The sequence below is a fragment of the Prionailurus viverrinus genome, chromosome C1, assembly GCF_022837055.1.
Source record: "Prionailurus viverrinus isolate Anna chromosome C1, UM_Priviv_1.0, whole genome shotgun sequence".
Taxonomy (NCBI): domain Eukaryota; kingdom Metazoa; phylum Chordata; class Mammalia; order Carnivora; family Felidae; genus Prionailurus; species Prionailurus viverrinus.
In genome coordinates this window covers 91992265-92009048 of record NC_062568.1, presented here as the reverse complement: position 1 = coordinate 92009048, position 16784 = coordinate 91992265, and the positions used below count along the sequence as shown (strand labels likewise).

At 47.2% G+C, this 16784-nt stretch overlaps 1 pseudogene; it reads left to right on the top strand.

Moving 5' to 3' along the window:
• Positions 1 to 266: 266 nt before the first annotated feature.
• LOC125171649 (protein shisa-9-like) lies at positions 267 to 15479 on the top strand (annotated as a pseudogene).
• The last annotated feature ends 1305 nt before the right edge of the window (positions 15480 to 16784 follow it).

The following is a 16784-nucleotide window of genomic DNA, read 5'->3' as shown; positions in this document are numbered from 1 at the left end:
TCCTCCCCGCACCCGGCTGGGCGCGCTCCTCCCCGCCCGGTCCCTCCCCCTCGGCGCGCAGCGCGCGGCGGGCGGGAGACGAACGCTGGCTGAGCCCAGTGCAGTGACCGCCCACAGCTGAGCGGCCGGCGCAGCTCCCTGCCTGTCCGGCCCGCGGCGGCTCGCAGCCCCCGGCAGCAGCCTCGGCAGCTTCGGCCGCACCTCAAGAGGCGGCTGCAGCGGCTCTAGCGGCGGCCGAGCGACCGAGCCCAGGCTGGGAGACATGATTTCGTCGCGTCCCACGGCTTCTCCTCGGCTGCTTCCTCCCCGAGCTGTGCGCCCGCGTGTGCCGCGCGCAGGAGCGAGCGGGGCACGGGCAGCTGGCGCAGCTGGAGGCGTGGTAGTACTGGCGGAGGTGGGGGGAGGGCAACTGCTCCGGGGCCACCTCGGGAGAGGCCGGCGAGGACCCGGGGGTCTCGGACGAGCCACCTACCAGAGCGTCCACGCCGGACTTCTACCAGGGCTACTTCGATGTCATGGGCCAGTGGAACCAGCGGTTCACTCGGGCGACTTCATCTTCTGCTGCGGGACTTGTGACTTCCGGTTCTGCTGTACATTTAAGAAGCGGCGACTGAGCCACAGCACCTGCACCAACTACGACACTCCGCTGTGCCTCAACACCCGCAAGGCCCCGCGCGCAAGGACGACTCCCCACACCACCCCACGAAGGACAAGACCACCCTGATCCTTTACATCATCTGCGGGTGGGACGTCATGGTGCTTGTCGGCATCTTCACCAAGCGGGGGCTGGAGAAAGCGCACCGGCGGCAAAGGGAGCACGTGTCCAGGTGGGCTGCAACCCCTCCCCCCTCCCCTCCAGGCGCCGCTCTCCCTCCTCTTCCCTCTCCACCTTTGCTTGCGCAATGGCGCTTCCCCCACCCCCCGTATCTCCGCTGGAGGAGGTCGCCCAGGAAGCCAACTTGGGCTCCCAGCTCGGAGAGGGGGCGCTGGGCTCCGCACAGGTGTGGACTCGAGCGCGTGTGTGTATGTCTCTGCCCTCCTCCTTCACCCTCTCGCCGCCCCCTCCCGCCTAGGATTGAAGCGGATCTGAGACACACACACACAGCCCGGAAGCCCACGGCCCCGGAGTCTTGGGTTTTGGCGAAGGGTCGACCCCTCGTATTCCAGTTTCTAGGTTCTAGGTAAACAGGGCAAGCGGGCCCAAAGGGAAGAGCGGCTTGTGTAAGGGAGGGAAGGAGTGTGTGCCGCCTGCAACACGTAAGGCTCGCGAAGAAGAGGCGAGGGAGGTAGAGAGGGGAGGGCGAGAACAAAAGCCTTGCCTGGAGCGGCCGCCTCTCTCTCCCTGAGCTGCCAGGTCCCTGGAATTGGGACCTTGGTTGCCTTCCTGTCTTTCCTGACCCCTCCCTGCTTTCCGCTGGCGCCACTTCTCCCCTCCCGGACTCCATGGGCGGGAGCCCCCCTGATTCCTCAACTTTCCAGTTTGCTTTATTCATTATGCAAGTCCCAGCGGGAGCGAGTTGCAGCAGATGGGAGAAGGCATTTGGGGATTAATGGAGCGATTTGCCTTTTGCTTTTTTTTTTTTTTTTTACGTTTATTTATTATTGAGAGACAGAGACAGAGCATGAGCAGGGGAGGGGCATAGAAAGGGGGAGACACAGAATCCGAAGCAGGTTCCAGGCTCTGAGCTGTCAGCACAGAGCCCCCACGCGGGGCTCGAACTCAAAAACCGCGAGATCATGACCTGAGCCCAAGTCGGTTGTTCAACCAACTGAGCCACCCAGGCGCCCCTGCTTTTGCTTTTTAAAAAAAGTGTCTGAATTGATTCGCACGACCCAGTAACTCTGGAGGCAGAGGACGCAGCCACAGGGAAGCATCCCCCAGACGCGTCGCAGGCCAGGGTTGGCGTGAGGTCTGGGCGGGCGGGGTTGGCGAGCGACTGGCGGTCTTGGAACAGGTGGATGGCTGGGTGCTAGCTAGCTCGATCTGGCCGAGTGTGGGCAGCGGGGTCGCCATGTGTCCCCCTACCCTCCCTACACACAGACACACACCCTCCCCACACCTCCGGCGGGGGCCCATGTGTGCTCGTGTGAATGCACGAGCTCCGTGAGCCTGCCTAAAAAATCTGAAAGAGACCCACCCAAAACAGGCGAAGCAACATTACCACCTCACTAGTCATTATTTTCTACTTATACGCAGAGTATCCGATGATTCCCGCCCCCCCCCCCCCCAGAGGGGAGGGATTTGGGGCAAGAGGTGAGGAAGTTCCTCTTGGTTTGGGTCAGCAGGGAGGTGTGGGTGGATGTTGGGGTCTTGAAGCACAAAAGTTAGCTTCAGGGGATTCAGGATACTCTGACCAACTGAGAGAGTAACACGCTGGCCCCGCGCACCTCCTGCACCCTCAACATGCCCTGTCGCCAGCCCCACAGGCCAGTTTCACTTCCCCACAGTCCCCACCAGTCCTTGTAGCTTCCCAGGGTCTGTGTTAAGGTGAAGGAAGAGTACCAAGGCAGGACTTCGGCAGACGGGTGTTGCCTTGGTAGGGAGAGAGTCCCTCAGGGATAGGTAGGCTCCCTTGCAGATTCGTATTAATTCCTCTGCTGAAGTATATCCCCTGAGCCTTTCTTGCAAACCAGCGTTTCCAGGAGCCCTCCTGGGTGTTTGGGTGGGGGGTGGAGGAGGGTAGGAAAGGTGGGAAGGTTCGAGTGGAGTTAAGGGTGGGCGGCTCCCTTTGGCCTGTCGCGGGGGGGGGGGGGGGGGGGGGAGGTGATGTGTGATCTTCAGGCTCTGTGTGATCTGGGTATTCCTGTTGAGACAGCGCTCCACCGCCGACCTCAAGGCCCAGGAGGGACTCATGTTCCTGTCCTGCCACCTTGAAGATCTGTCTGGAGAAAAAGAATCCCCCTAGGGGTTGCAGCCACTTTTGCAGGGACCACAAAGGGCTGCTTGGGGGTGGGATCTCAGGGCACCCAGTCCTCTGATAACAGAGCCTGGACACAAGACTCTCCCTGGACACAGTTTGGGAATTCCAGAATGCGGTGGAAGTACATTCTCTTGAAGAGAAAGGATAGTTGGTTTCCCCGTGTGGTTTTTGACCCCAGCTGCTGTTTATCACCTGGAGTGCTTTAAAAAAACAAAAACAAAAACAAAACATGTTGCTAGGGGCGCCGCCCTAGGTAATTTAGATCAGAATCTCTAGGGTTGCTGAGTCTGTATACTTCTGTAAAGCTCTCTAGGCTTTCCAGTGTGTAGCCAGTTACTATTACAGAAAAGGAAGGAACATTTGTCAAGCACAGCACTAGAGGTGTGTGTGTCTGTGTGTGTGTGTGTACTCGCATGTGTGAGTGTGTAAACGCTCCTTTAGTGTGCGTGACTGCCTTAGGAGACAGGTGCTGTCAGTTCCCGCTTATAGAAGAGAAAATCATGGCTCAGGTTGGGTGGCTTCTCCAATGTCACACAGTTAGTTATAAAACTGCAGTCCCCAGCCCCCTGATTTCAACTGTGTTTCCAGTTTGAGTGAGCAATGGGTGGGGGTGGGGGGCTTCCTAGAACACACATTCTTGTGTTCTGTCTGGAAAGGGAAAGATTCCGGGTCAGTAAAGGTCTGGGATGAGCCCCAGAAATCCGCATGTAACAGCCTCCCTGAATTGCTCCTCAAAAGTGGCCTACACATTTAAGGAAGACTGTTCTTGAGTCTGTTCTTGACTGTTCTTGAGACTGTTCTTACAGTCTTGGAGATGGATGCATTAATCCAGTGCCACTCTCTTATTTGCATTTGGTTGTGTGTTTTCTGCACGTATTTCTGCTTGTGTATTTGTGGTGCTGGGGGCTGCCCCAAGGACCGTACAAATGCATGTTGCACTGTGTATGCAGTTAATCATTTCAAGTCCCAGCCACAGGTCAGGGGCTTCCGGATGAAATTAACATCTCGGCCACAGCCTCTTAATTTGTCTTGGGCTGTGTGGGTCACTGAGATGAAGGGTTCATTCTCATTTCATCGGAAAGCACCCCCACGTCACCAACTGCTTCTGGTGACCCATGCACTTGTGGTATCCCAGAAGAGGCCTCTGTGATGTCAGTTTTCAGACCCAGATTCCTAGGCATGTCGGCTGCTCCTTTCTGGGCCAACTGGGACCTGAAAACAAGAGAAAGTTGCTAATTCCAGGAGCTGTGGGGGTCTTCTTCTGAAGAACTTTAGAGACCCTCATTCACCAGCCACAGCAGCCTTACATCCAGCAACTACGTATTGGAACAAGTGACTGCAAACAGTGGCGAGCTGTGGTTACCCATCCACGCAGACATGTTTTGTTTGGTCTGCAAGGTATTGCTATTTATGTATTCTTTTTAAAAAAATTTTTTAATGTTTATTTATTTTTGAGAGAGAGAGACAGAACATGAGCAGGAGAGGGGCAGAGAGAAAGAGAGAAGGAGACACAGAATCCAAAACAGGCTCCAGGCTCTGACCTGTCAGCACAGAGCCCAACACAGGGGTCGAATCCAGGAATGGCGGGATCATGACCTAGGCAGAGGTTGGATGCCCAACCGACTGAACCACCCAGACACCCCTATTTATGTATTCTTATTTTTAGTTGTTTCTCTCTCTTTCTCTCTCTCTCTTTTCTTACTGTGAAACATTTCACACATACAAAAGAAAAAACTTAAAAGAAGGATAGGAACGTCTTCAGGGTTTGTCACTCCCGGTACGACTGCCATTGGGGCCAGCTCATTCTCGGCTGTGGGGGGCTGTTCTGTGCGTTGTAGGGTGTCTGGCAGCCTGCTTTGACTCCCCCCACTAGGTGCCAATAGCACCCCCCTTACAACCCAGCTGTGACAGTTAAAAAAAAAAGGTCCTCAGTCATAGCCACATGTCATCCGGGGGTAGAATCACCCCCAGTTGCGAGTTACAGATCTAGACCACACAATTACTAGTATTTTGTCATATCTGCTTTAACACACTCTATATTTTCATTTTCTCTCTCCCTTTCTCCCTCCATTTCTTTTTCCTCTGTTTCTTGGTGGAAACATTTGAAAAGAAATCACAGACATGGCACTTCATTCCTAAATCCTTCAGTGTGGATCACCTAAGAACAAGGACATTCTCCCACATGACACAATCCCGGGATCACACTCAAGAAGAAGGACAGAAACTCTGTAATACCATCAAATAGCCAATCATGGTAACATTTTCCTGGTCATGCAGAAATGTCCTCTGGAGCTTGGACTTCCAAACTCAGATCCAGTCAAGGCTCACTGCATCTGGGCTGTAAAATGTCTTCAGTGTCTGTTATATATTGTGTTTGAAAACCAACTTAGAACCAAGGAGATTTCACATAGAAATCCCGATTTCTGACTTCTCTTGAGAAATTGGTAGAACCGACAACACCGGACTTGCATTTTCACAGGGAAGCTGTTGGTTGCCACCCAGTGGTGACTTCCCTCCTTAGGAAGCTCTCAGGTTCACCTCTGTCTCCACCCCCCACCCAGTTCACTTAGTGCTGGTCCCTGCAGTGCCTGGAGACGCGGTCAGGCCGACCTCAAGTCAGATGGCCGGAGATTCCATCCAGCCTGGCCACTTAAGAGTTGTGTGGCCTTGCGAAAGTGACCTCACCTCTCTTTTAGGTTCTTGTCTGTAAAATGAGACCACGGCGATCCCTATGTGTCCTAGGCTTGTGTGAGGGTTTCACTGAGACTGGGCTTAAGAGGCCCTTAGCATAGGACCTCTTTATGGTCACTGCTCTGCAAATTTTACCCCTTTACCATGACCCTTATTATTGGAATTTTCTACCCCTTATCTGCCAGAGGGGTAAATGTTGTAGTCTGAAACTCGGTTCCTAGCCCTCACTCTGTTATATCTTTTTAGCTCTGTGACATTGGTCAAGGCTCCTAACTCCTTCAGACATAAGCAGCGGAGGGTGACAGGTTCAGAATAGGAGAGAAGACCCAGGTATGGCCACATTGAATGCCTTGCAAAGTGTTGGCCTGGGTGATATTAAAGAACTCTTGTCCAGCCTGCTATTTTGCCGCGAGCTTGGGTATAAATTCTCATTTAATTTCAGGCCCTGCCCCAGTGAGGCAGGCGTTAGGGCGTGTGCCTTTGAAGAGGCACAGATTGCTTTCCATGAAGAGGCACAAGGCCCTGGGGAGTGGAGGAGTCAGACTTCCAACCCAGACAGTCTGAGGCCAGAGCACAGGTCCTTGACCACTAGGCTGCACAGCCTTTGAGCGGACACGTGCAGGACTTCCGTGCTCTCAGATCACCTAGAAGTGCTTGCAGTTCTGCAAATGGCAACACGTGCCGGGGGGGGGGGGGGGGGAGATCAAGAAGCCACTGTAAGAACAAGACAAGGAGTGTTTCCTGCATCTGCCCCTGGCAGGGCCAGCACCCTTGGAGGAGGCATTGATGAGAAATGACCTTGGGGGCAGGAATGCCTGTTTGAAGCTCCATACACTTGAGGCCAGTAGGGAACACATGCCATTATTTTGCCCACCTTCAAACAGAATCAGAAATCCAAGTGGCACATTACACAGCACAGTGTCCTGGGTGCTTTTCAAACACACTTCAGAAGAGCTGGAGTCCCTTTTAAAGAAGTGGCATCAAGGGATAAATGTCTTCCCTTCTTTTGCCTTTTCTCTCTTCCTCCTGTTTCCCCTTTTTCCTGCATGTCTGTGGTTACCCTGTGGCTTTGACCAGCTCCCCAGCTTGAAGAAACCCTTGCAGGCACATCTCCTTGCCCATGGAGTAGTCTCTTTATATTCTTTTTCATGGCAGGTTACTTCTCTTTGGGCAATGGAGTCCTTGCATTTTAGCAGTCACCTTCAGTGGGGTATACTTTATACATTAAAAGGCACATATTTTAAGTTTAAGTGTGGTTTGAGGAGCTTTGCCCGTACCTGTATAACCACCGCTCCAGAAAGTTACCTTGTTCCCACAACCCTTGCGTTCTTGAAAGACTTAAAAGATGCTTCTGGTACAACAGGAAATGCTCCAGAATCCTCTTCAAGTGTTTAAATGTGAGAACACAGTTTAGACCTCGGGACTCCTGGAACCTTGGAAGCAAGATGAGGAGGTCCTGAGCTCTGTTTGGGAATGTTGGGGTCTTTTATTTGCTCGCCGTAATTGGAAAATGAAGGAACACCGTGTTCTCTTTTTGTTCCTCAAATATATCAAGCTCATTGCTACCTTGGAGCTGTTGTGTTGACTTGGCTTGAATTCTCCTCCATCAGACCTCACATGCTGGCTCCCTCGCCATTGAGGTCTCCGCTCCAATGTCGCCTTCTCCAAGAAGTCATCCCTGACGGATGATCCAGGCTCAGTTACCACTGCCCCCCACCCACCCCCTCCAGCCCATTGCTTGGTGTTCCTTGCTTCATTTCACATGATAGTCTAAAATTAACTTATTAATTTCCTGGTTTGCTACTTGATTATCTCTCTGTTTGCATTACTGTCCACAGTGAGGAGTGCAGGGACACTCCACAAATCTCTTCTGTTGAATCCTCAGTGCCTGGAACAGTATCTGGCACAGAGGAATTCTGGTTTCTGACATCCCAGTTTACAAAAGAAAGTACCTCCTCTTTTATTCATTCATTCATTCACCCATTCACCTATTCATTTAATAGGTATTTATGGAGCACCTATGGCATACCTAGCACTGTTTTGAGAGCTAGAAGAGAATAGTGACAGTGCAGACACAATTCCTGCGCTCAAAGAACTAACAGTCAAATGGCCCAAGGCAAGTAACACACAAGTACATATAGAAGGAAATTGACACTAAATTGAACCTTATGAAATTGCCAATATTCAATCATCCTTGACTGCACAAATGGCAATGTCTGAACCTAATTGTTCTGAACTGGGACAAGGGATATCAAGGAAAATTCTAGTTTCTTTAGTAAGGTACCTGTATTAGTTAGGGTTCCCCAGAGAAAGAGGACTATATTTATATATACATATATACAGTTGAAGGCTGTCAGACAGGAAAATTCCCCTTTACTCAGGAGAGGGTCGGCCTTTTGGGCTGTGCATGCTTTCAACTGATTAGACGAGGCCCACCTGAATGATGGAGGGCAATCTACTCAGTCTGTTGAATGTCAATGTTCATTTCATCCAAACACACATTCTCAGATGCATCCAGAATGACCTTTGACCAAATATTTGGGCACCCTGTGGCCCAGTCAAGTGGACACTTAAAAGTTACCATTATAGTTCTTTTAGGAACTTAGTATTCAGGGTGTGTCCTTTGGAGCAGCCTCATTTTCATGACCTGGGAGCTTGAGCAAAAGAATGTTATGCCATGCCTCAGACTTACTGAAATAGAATCTGCATTTTATCAAGGCCCCTAGGTAGCATGAATGCACATCGTTTGAGAAGCACTCAAACTATGTGCTACAAATAGATGGCAAATCCTTGGGAGTTTGCTTGGTTTATAGCACATAGTTGGTGATTTCCATTGTGTTATTTATGAAGCTTTTTGGATACGTATTCTCACATGTTTTTTAGTATGTACCCCAATCCATGCACATCTGTTATACTAATAAGTATGTGCATGTACCAGTGAACAGTTATTAGGTACATTATAAAGCATACATTAAAACAAATTTTAAACTGAGCTGAAGGTGCAGTAAATATTATTGTAAAATTTGTTGGTAAGCACGATGACATCGTACAATCATTAGCTAATGTCAAAGCATGATGTGTGTTGAGGATGAAACTTAGCATTAATAAACAGTCCATATTTTGAATATTTTTCATGAGAGTTTTGATTATTCTTGGCTGGCTTTGATCTGAATAGAACATCATTGTTTTTAACCTTGTGACAAGCTAGCTGTTCAAGAGATGGGGAGAGTCAACGCAATTGTTTTCTTGTGCTTCCTCTATCAGTATTTTCTTGAGTCTGTGGTTTTGTTATGGCAGGGGATGGGGGTAGTGGTTTAAGCCATGTGCCTGCTTAGTGATGGTTAGCCTCACTAACCCTAGATAATGTATCTGCATATCTCCTTTGGGGGGGCACATAGCTGTAATATGGGCAACATACCCCACCGATGGTGCCACTGCCAGTCACTGTTCTTGGTCTGAGCTTTCTGATTGTCACTGTCTGACGCAGGCATTTCAAGTGAGGGTGCCAGCATCCATACATATATTGCGTTGATTCCCCACTTTGACGACTAAAGACGATACGCAGGAGTTCTCGGATTTCCTGTCCCTATGCCGAATCATTTTATGTGGTCTGTAGAGTGAGTGGACTCTACTTTGAAGACTGCTTTTCCAGGATATGGAGGCCTCTTAAGAACTCTCATCTCCATTGCATGCCCTGGGAAGGGCTGCCTTGGGGAAAAGCATCCTTGGCTTTTCAGGAATTTCAGCACTCTGGAGAAGCCCAAGGGATCTGCAGATAGTAGTGCTGACCAAGTTCATGGTAGCTGTCCTGATAACTTACTATGCGAACCTCTTGAAAGCCTGAATAACATGGAATTATGGGTAGAGGGGGGGACTCCTTAGAGAAACTGGTGAAAGCTATGGCTTCTTGCTTGAGAAAAATGCACAAACAAAATTTCCACTCAACTCCCAAGGGGTCCAGGGACCCCCTGAAACTCATGATGAAGAACCTGTTTAGAAGTGAAAAAGGCAAATCAGGTTTGGAGGGCCTGCTTTACCTCAAACATTCCCTTTCTTGCAGCCTCCTTGAGTTTCAGACTCTGCTTACAGCACAGAGTGAGGAAGGAGGCTGAACTCCGATTTCAGAGACAGTCAGTTTTGTATGTCAGTCCCTGCATTGATGTGCCAGGTGAACTTGAACAGTTTTTTAGCTCCATAAAATGGGTAGGTTTTCCTCACCTTAAATGCTCCCTTCCTTATTGGCTATCTTCCAGCTTCATTGGCCTTTTGGCTTATACCTCAACTATCTGAACTCTTTCCTGCCCCAGGGCCTTTGTACTTGCTGTTCCCTCTGCCGGGAAGGTTCTTTCCATCATCTTTACATGACTTACTCCTTCTTACCGTTCAGGGCTCAGCTCAAATGTCAACTCCTCAGGAAAGCTTTTCCTGATCACCTTGTGTGTGTGTGTGTCTCTCAGTTTATTTAGAATTTTAGAAAAGTGTACAATTCATTGATTTTTGGCATATTCACAAAGTTGAGCAACTATCACTACTATCTGATTCCAGAACATTTTCATGGTTGAAAGTTTGTATACATTCCAGAGCCACTCCCCAGTCCTCCCTGTCTCCAGCCCCTGGCCACCACTGGTCTACTTTGTATCTCTGTGGATTAGCCTATTCTGAACACTCGATGGAAATAGAATCACATACCCCGTGGCTTTTGGGTCCTTTGCAGGAGCCTCAAGTTTCCAGGTTCTATCCATGTTGTAGCGGGTATCAATGCTTCCTTCCTTATCATGGCCAAATCATACTCCACTGCATATCACACATTCTGTGTGTCCATTCATTAGCTGATTTGGGTTGTTTCCACTTTTGGGCTGTTGCAAATAAGGCTGCTATGTGCCGGTGTCGCTTGATCATGTTACACTTTTTCAAATTTATTTAATATGCATATATTTTTTTATCTTGTCCCCTAGAATACAAGCTCCAGGAAGACAGTGATCTTGTGCATCTTGCACACTGGCTGTGTTCCCAGAGCTTTGACTAGTGCCTGGCACATAGTAGGCAATGAATGTTTGTTGAGTGAATGAATGAATGATTGGGAGCTGTTGTTATTCTCTTGTGTCTTGGCACACTCCTCTAATTCTTGCGGGACTCTTGCTGTGTTATCTGTATTTCACATCTGACACTTTTCACCAGCTGTGGTTTTTGGGCCGTTGTCTCATTGCCCCCTGAGCAACCACTCAGTCCCCAAGCTTGGGGCTTCTGTGAGCATAGCACAGGCTCAGACTTGAACGTGCACTTGAAAGCACAGGTAGCTAACTCCGGAGTTTCTGAATCAGTAGGTCTGGGTGGATGTGAAAATTTGCTTTTTAACGTGCTCCCAGGTGATGCTATTGCCGTGGGTTGGGAGACATTATTTGAGAATTGGTGCTATTGGGGGGGTAAATTGCAGCAGGCAGGGTGACCTCACTCAGACAGCTCCCCTTCCTTCTCTGTCTCCCTTGATGCGGAGTCAGAGGGTTCTGGTTTGTTAAGAGCATCTGGATGTATCCTAAACCATGGCAGTATCACTTGTGAGTGTGTACCCTGAGAAGCTCTCCCTGGTCCAAGAGGAAGCATGGATGAGGACGCCTATTGCTGTGTTGTGTTCAGAGGCAGGGAGGCGGTGACCATCTAGGTGTCCATAATTGGGGAACTGGATAAGCAGGGCTGATATTCTTCCACCTCACCATGAAACCACTGGGTAAAGGAGATTCACACTTAGAACTTTGGCTAGCTCTCATGTCGTGCAAAGAGGAAGAAACAGAATGAGGTTTGTGGTCAAAACACTACTCGTGTCAAAGATACACACTATGCAATTATACCTACAATAGTATATATCGTTCAAGGATAATCCTGTCTCGGTAAAGACATGGTGGAGCATAGGTGAAGGGAAAGAAATGGGGTGGTGAGGTCTGACCTTAGATGTGATATATGCTTGACACTTACCTGTGTTCTGCTCTCTGTGCAAACACTGAGCTGCTTTACTAAGGTTACATCTAATTGTGAAGGTCACTGTTCTGGGTGAATTGTGTACCCCCGCCCCATAACAAAAATTTTTTTAAAGTCCTGGTCTTTTTTAGTGATCCTCAGAAAGTGGTCCTCAGAATGTGATGTTGTTTAGAAATAGGATTTTGCAGATGTAATGACTTGAGATGAGGTTATCCTGGAGGAGGGTGCAACCCTAACCCAGTATGACTCGTGTCCTTAAAAGCAGGTCTTCATGGGAAGACAGAGCCTCCAGGAGACACATCAGGTGAAGATGGAGGAAGAGCCTGGGGTGAGGCAGCTGTGAGCTACCAAATGCCAGAGATTTCCACCAGAAATCCACCAGAAGCCAGGAAGAGGGGAGGGAGGAGTCCCCTAACATCTTGGTTTTGGACTTCTGGCCTCCGGAACTGTGAGACAGTGCATTTCCATGGTTTGAAGCCACTTAGTTTGGGGTACTTTGTTACAGCAGCTGGGAGAAACTAATACAGTCACTTAACACCTCTCAACTTATTTTCTTGTCAAATAATAGTAAAAAGAATATTGACCCTTGGATGAATGTCAAGGAGATGAAACATGATGATAAAACACAGTTGGTGACTCAGGTTGTAACCTTGCCCTCCATCCCAGCTACTGATTAAGAGGGGCACCAACCTGGGGGGGGGGGGGTGGATGGATCCAAATCCTCCCTAACTACAGGAAACCCAATGCACTCAGTGTACAGAGCTGTGAAAACAGACTCTTGTTCAAAGCCCTGTACAACTGGCTGTGTGACTTTGAGCAGGTTAATTCACCTCTCTGAGCCTTGGTCTGCTCATCTGCAAAGAAGGAGTAATAAACCTCATAAAGTGTTTGTAAACTACTTAGTTGAATTAAGGCTTGTAATGTGATCGGCATGGTGCCCCGCTTATGGTAAGCACTCCATGAATGTTATTTGTGGTTAATGGTGGGCCATTGCTGTACATGGAGTGTGGTATCAGGCGTTAGCTATGAGGGGGGACTGAGTTTATGGGGTGCAGACACATTACGTATATTTGTCATTAAATCTTCTCCACAGCTCTGCAGGGTGGGTGATACTGCTAATTACACATCTATTGTGAGGAAAGTGTGGACTGTTTTGCATGAAGTCCTTATGTAATCTGTAATTGCAGTGATCTTTGGTAACTTCCTGCTGTCTTTTTCTCCCTCCCACCTCTAACAAGCATGCAACTCCGTGGAGTAAGGGGCCTTGTCCTCATAAGCACAGTGCTTAGAACACAACAGGTACCAGTTATTGTGTTTGGAATGAACAGATTTAAATTCTTTCTCCTTTCAGGGCTCTTGCAGATGAAATGAGGCCACAGGGGCCACTGCAACACTGATCCCATGGAGAGGGACCTCAACGTTGTGGTTCATGTCCAGCCTTATGAAAACATGGATACCAGAACTCCCATAAATAATCTTCGTAAGTATAGCAGTGCAGTCCGTTTCCAGCCCCACTTGGTGACCCAGGCAGTGGTCACGTGTCCAGATTTCATGGGGTGTGTTTGGGTTCATTAAGAGCTTTTCTGTTTGTTGACTAGTTAGAAGTTTTCTTTCATCTCTCCGGGATGTTTGGCATCATCAGATTTCACTTGGTTGGTGTCTCTGTTAAAGATTGATCCATTTGGTTGGCTTCTTATGGTTGGTTCTTCTGTTAACTAATGGCCCTCTTGGTTGGTTCATCATGGGTACTTAGTTAACCAATGGGTTACTTGGTCGTTTCATTTCACGTAGTTAATCTATTTGGCAATAACCCATTTTGTTGGTTCATCTTAATCGGGAAATTGGTTAACCAACGGTCCATTTGCTTATTTGTCTGCTTCCTGAGGTGGACCAGTTATGACCTTTGATCTTCATGCTGTTGTCAATGAACAGATAGTAGTTCAGAAGAATTTGATCTCTTTTTCATAAAAATAGAGTTTCATAAAAATAATCCCAAACTACTCTGTGTGAGTATGCACGCATGCACATACACATGCGTTTGTGTGTGGGGTGTTGAGTTGTGGTTATGATGGTTTGGGGTGCTTATTCCTTGCTATTATGTTTTCAGGTTACCCCCACATTAAAGTAATGTGGAGGGCTTCATTTAAAATAACACAAGCCAGACAGTTTAAAGGATGCATTTAGTTGTGGCTGGAGGTTCTTAAAAACATGGTACATTTTATAATCTGGGTGCCCTTTGCTGAAGCCCCATTACAAGAGCTGCATTGGTATCTTATTTGCTGAATCATCGTTTTGGACTGTTTGGCTGCAAATTTTTATGCTTGCTGGGTAGAGGAATAAATAGGCAGTATTAGACACAGGTGATGTGGATTCTCCGATTCTGCACTGTGATAATTTTTCATAGCCTTGGAAATGTTGCCACATAAGTATCAAGTCAATGTTTACATGGTTTGGAAATGGGCTACTAAATAGAATGTCCTAAGTTTCATTGTATTCAGTGATTTGGCATTATTTATTTATGAATCGGGCCATAGAACGGCATGAGGAATGGCCACATCTTAGAGCAAAATACGTCAGCAATTGGAAGTTTTATGACCAAATCTCATAGCCCTGAAAGATACAGTAAATTGCACCAATTCACAAATGGCAATCACTGAGTCCCATTCTGGCTCTGATAGAAATGAGCACATTCCATTTCAGATGTCACTGGGAAGTAAGCAGAACCTAGTTGTATGTGGGTCCCAGGCTCACACATGAGAGAATATGATTGTGAAATAGACAAAGGTGAAATGGTGTGGAGTCTGTGGCTATCCAGGGGGACTGTTAACAAGTTTCTCATGTGAAGTTATAAGCTTTAAGATGGTTTTTGAGTCAACACTCAAAGGAAATAACAAACTCATTGAACTCATTTTTATCAGGCCAAGGGGCAAGGCACATTAATGAATCTTGTTTAAGTAAGGGACTTCTGTTTAAAGTTGTACTGAAAACAAATTACTCCTCAGAGATGAGTGTCTAGGCACTGAGGAATTCAGAAGTCTCTTGTGACAGAGTAACTTGATTTATTTATGATTCTTGCTTTTGGTCTATGTCTGAGTCTCAGTAATCAGAGATATTTATACCAATTAAAAAATGTCTTGTAATATTCTACTGGGTAGGTGTATGCCAGAGCATTGCTGGTGGACTACAGAAGAGAATGCCAAGTGTACACAAACATTTACTGCATTCTTACAAGATGTTAATTTCCTACACTGCTGCTGGGTTAATCCAGTTCTTATTTCCTAGAATTTTTGGGAAGATCTGGAAAGATAAGAAGCATATAGCTCTTCCACCGATTTACATTAATCAGTTTAATTTTATTCAAAAACTTTTAAAATTAATTTATTTATTTTTGAGAGAGAGACCGAGTGAGCAGGGGAGGGGCAGAGAGAGAGAGATAGAGAATCCCAAGCAGGCTTCACATCGTCAGTACAGAGCCTGATGGGGGGCTTGAACTCACAAACTGTGAGATCATGACTTGAGCCGAAACCAATAGTCAGACGCTTAACCAATTGAGCTACTGAGGGGCCCCTTAATCAATTTAATTTTTACAATTAATTTAGTAGTTGGTAGTAAAGATAGCCTTCCTTGGAGTGATTTTATCTTTTTATTGATTGACAAGAGCTATTTACATATTGTAGACACAGGGAAAATTTACATGTTCAGAAGAGGGAATGATTTTGGGAGTTCATTGAGAGGATAGGCCTAAATGACTGATATTTGTCAATTATTAGGGGTTCAAGAGGCCAGGCAGTCACCAGAGCCATTTTGACCTATAGAGAACTAGGAGAGAAGGAATTCATTCCAAGTGAGAAGTTAGACCAGCTCTTGGTGCCAGAATTAGAGTGCACCTATTGAATTGAACTCTTCTCTGGACACTGTGAGCAACGAAGATTTACCATTACCAAAAATGGAAAGAAAGATGCATCCATTTGTGATATACCAAGAGGGGGCACATCATGCCATTGTTGCTGTATTCTTCACTAAACATTCAAGTTATCAGATCTGACTGGGAATTCGATAACCCAGACTTGAATGTCATTTTCATCTCTATTCAGTGACCCATTCAACATAGCTTTCAGAGGATACTCATCTCCATCTATTTCTCTTTCCTCATCGTTTTTTTTAGTATTTATTTTTGAGAGAGACAGAGTGCGAGCGAGGGAGGGGCAGAGAGAGAGGGAGATACAGAATCTGAAGCAGGCTGCAGGTTCTGAGCTGTCAGCACAGAGCCTGACGCGGGGCTCAAACCCACAAACCATGAACCTGAGCTGAAGTCAGACACTTAACCGACTGAGCCACCCAGGCGCCCCTCTTTTCTCATCTTAATACTAATGCCAGACTCCTTTCTGATCTTTCCATTATGCCTTAATCAAGCTAAGAGAATCAAAAGTCTGCAGAAATCTGGATATTTGGAAGGAAGGAAGTAGAGGACTAAGGTAAAGGCAAATTGGGGTGGGGGGGTGGAGAAAGCTTCATTGTAGGGAAATGTGGTCAACTTCCCTTTATAAATTTCCTAGGGTTGATTTTTCCTGTGATATGCAAGACTTGCCTTTTTATCTGAAGATGAATTTTTCTTCAGCTGATAGTGTTCATGTTCTTTCCAAGCATTCAGTGATATTGCCTAAAAATATTTAGTCTGATAATCAAAAGGGCCTCGACCTCTATCAAAGAGGTAGAGGAGGGTCAGAGAGAGAGGGAGACAGAATCTGAAGCAGGCTCCAGTGAGCTGTCCACGCAGAGGCCGACGCGGGGTTCACTCTCACGGACTGCAAGATCATCATCTGAGCTGAAGTCGGATGCTCAACTGACTGACTGAGCCACCCAGGCGCCCCTAACAGCACACTTTTTAAAACATATATATAATTTTAATTTTATATTTACGGAGAAGTTGCAGAGGTAATACCCACAGTTGTATATACTCCTCACCCATACTTCCCCCTAATGTTAACATCTTTCATTACTGTGGTATACCTGTCAAAACTAAGACATCAACATTAGTACATTATTTTTAGCTAAACTGTGGATAGTGTTTGGATTTCACTAGTTCCCTTTCTTAAGTCCCTTTTCTGTTCCAGGATCCACTCCAGCATACTACATTGCATTTCGTACAGGCAGCTTGATAATAGAATTTTGGCTGTGTGGTATTGTTTAGTGATGTGG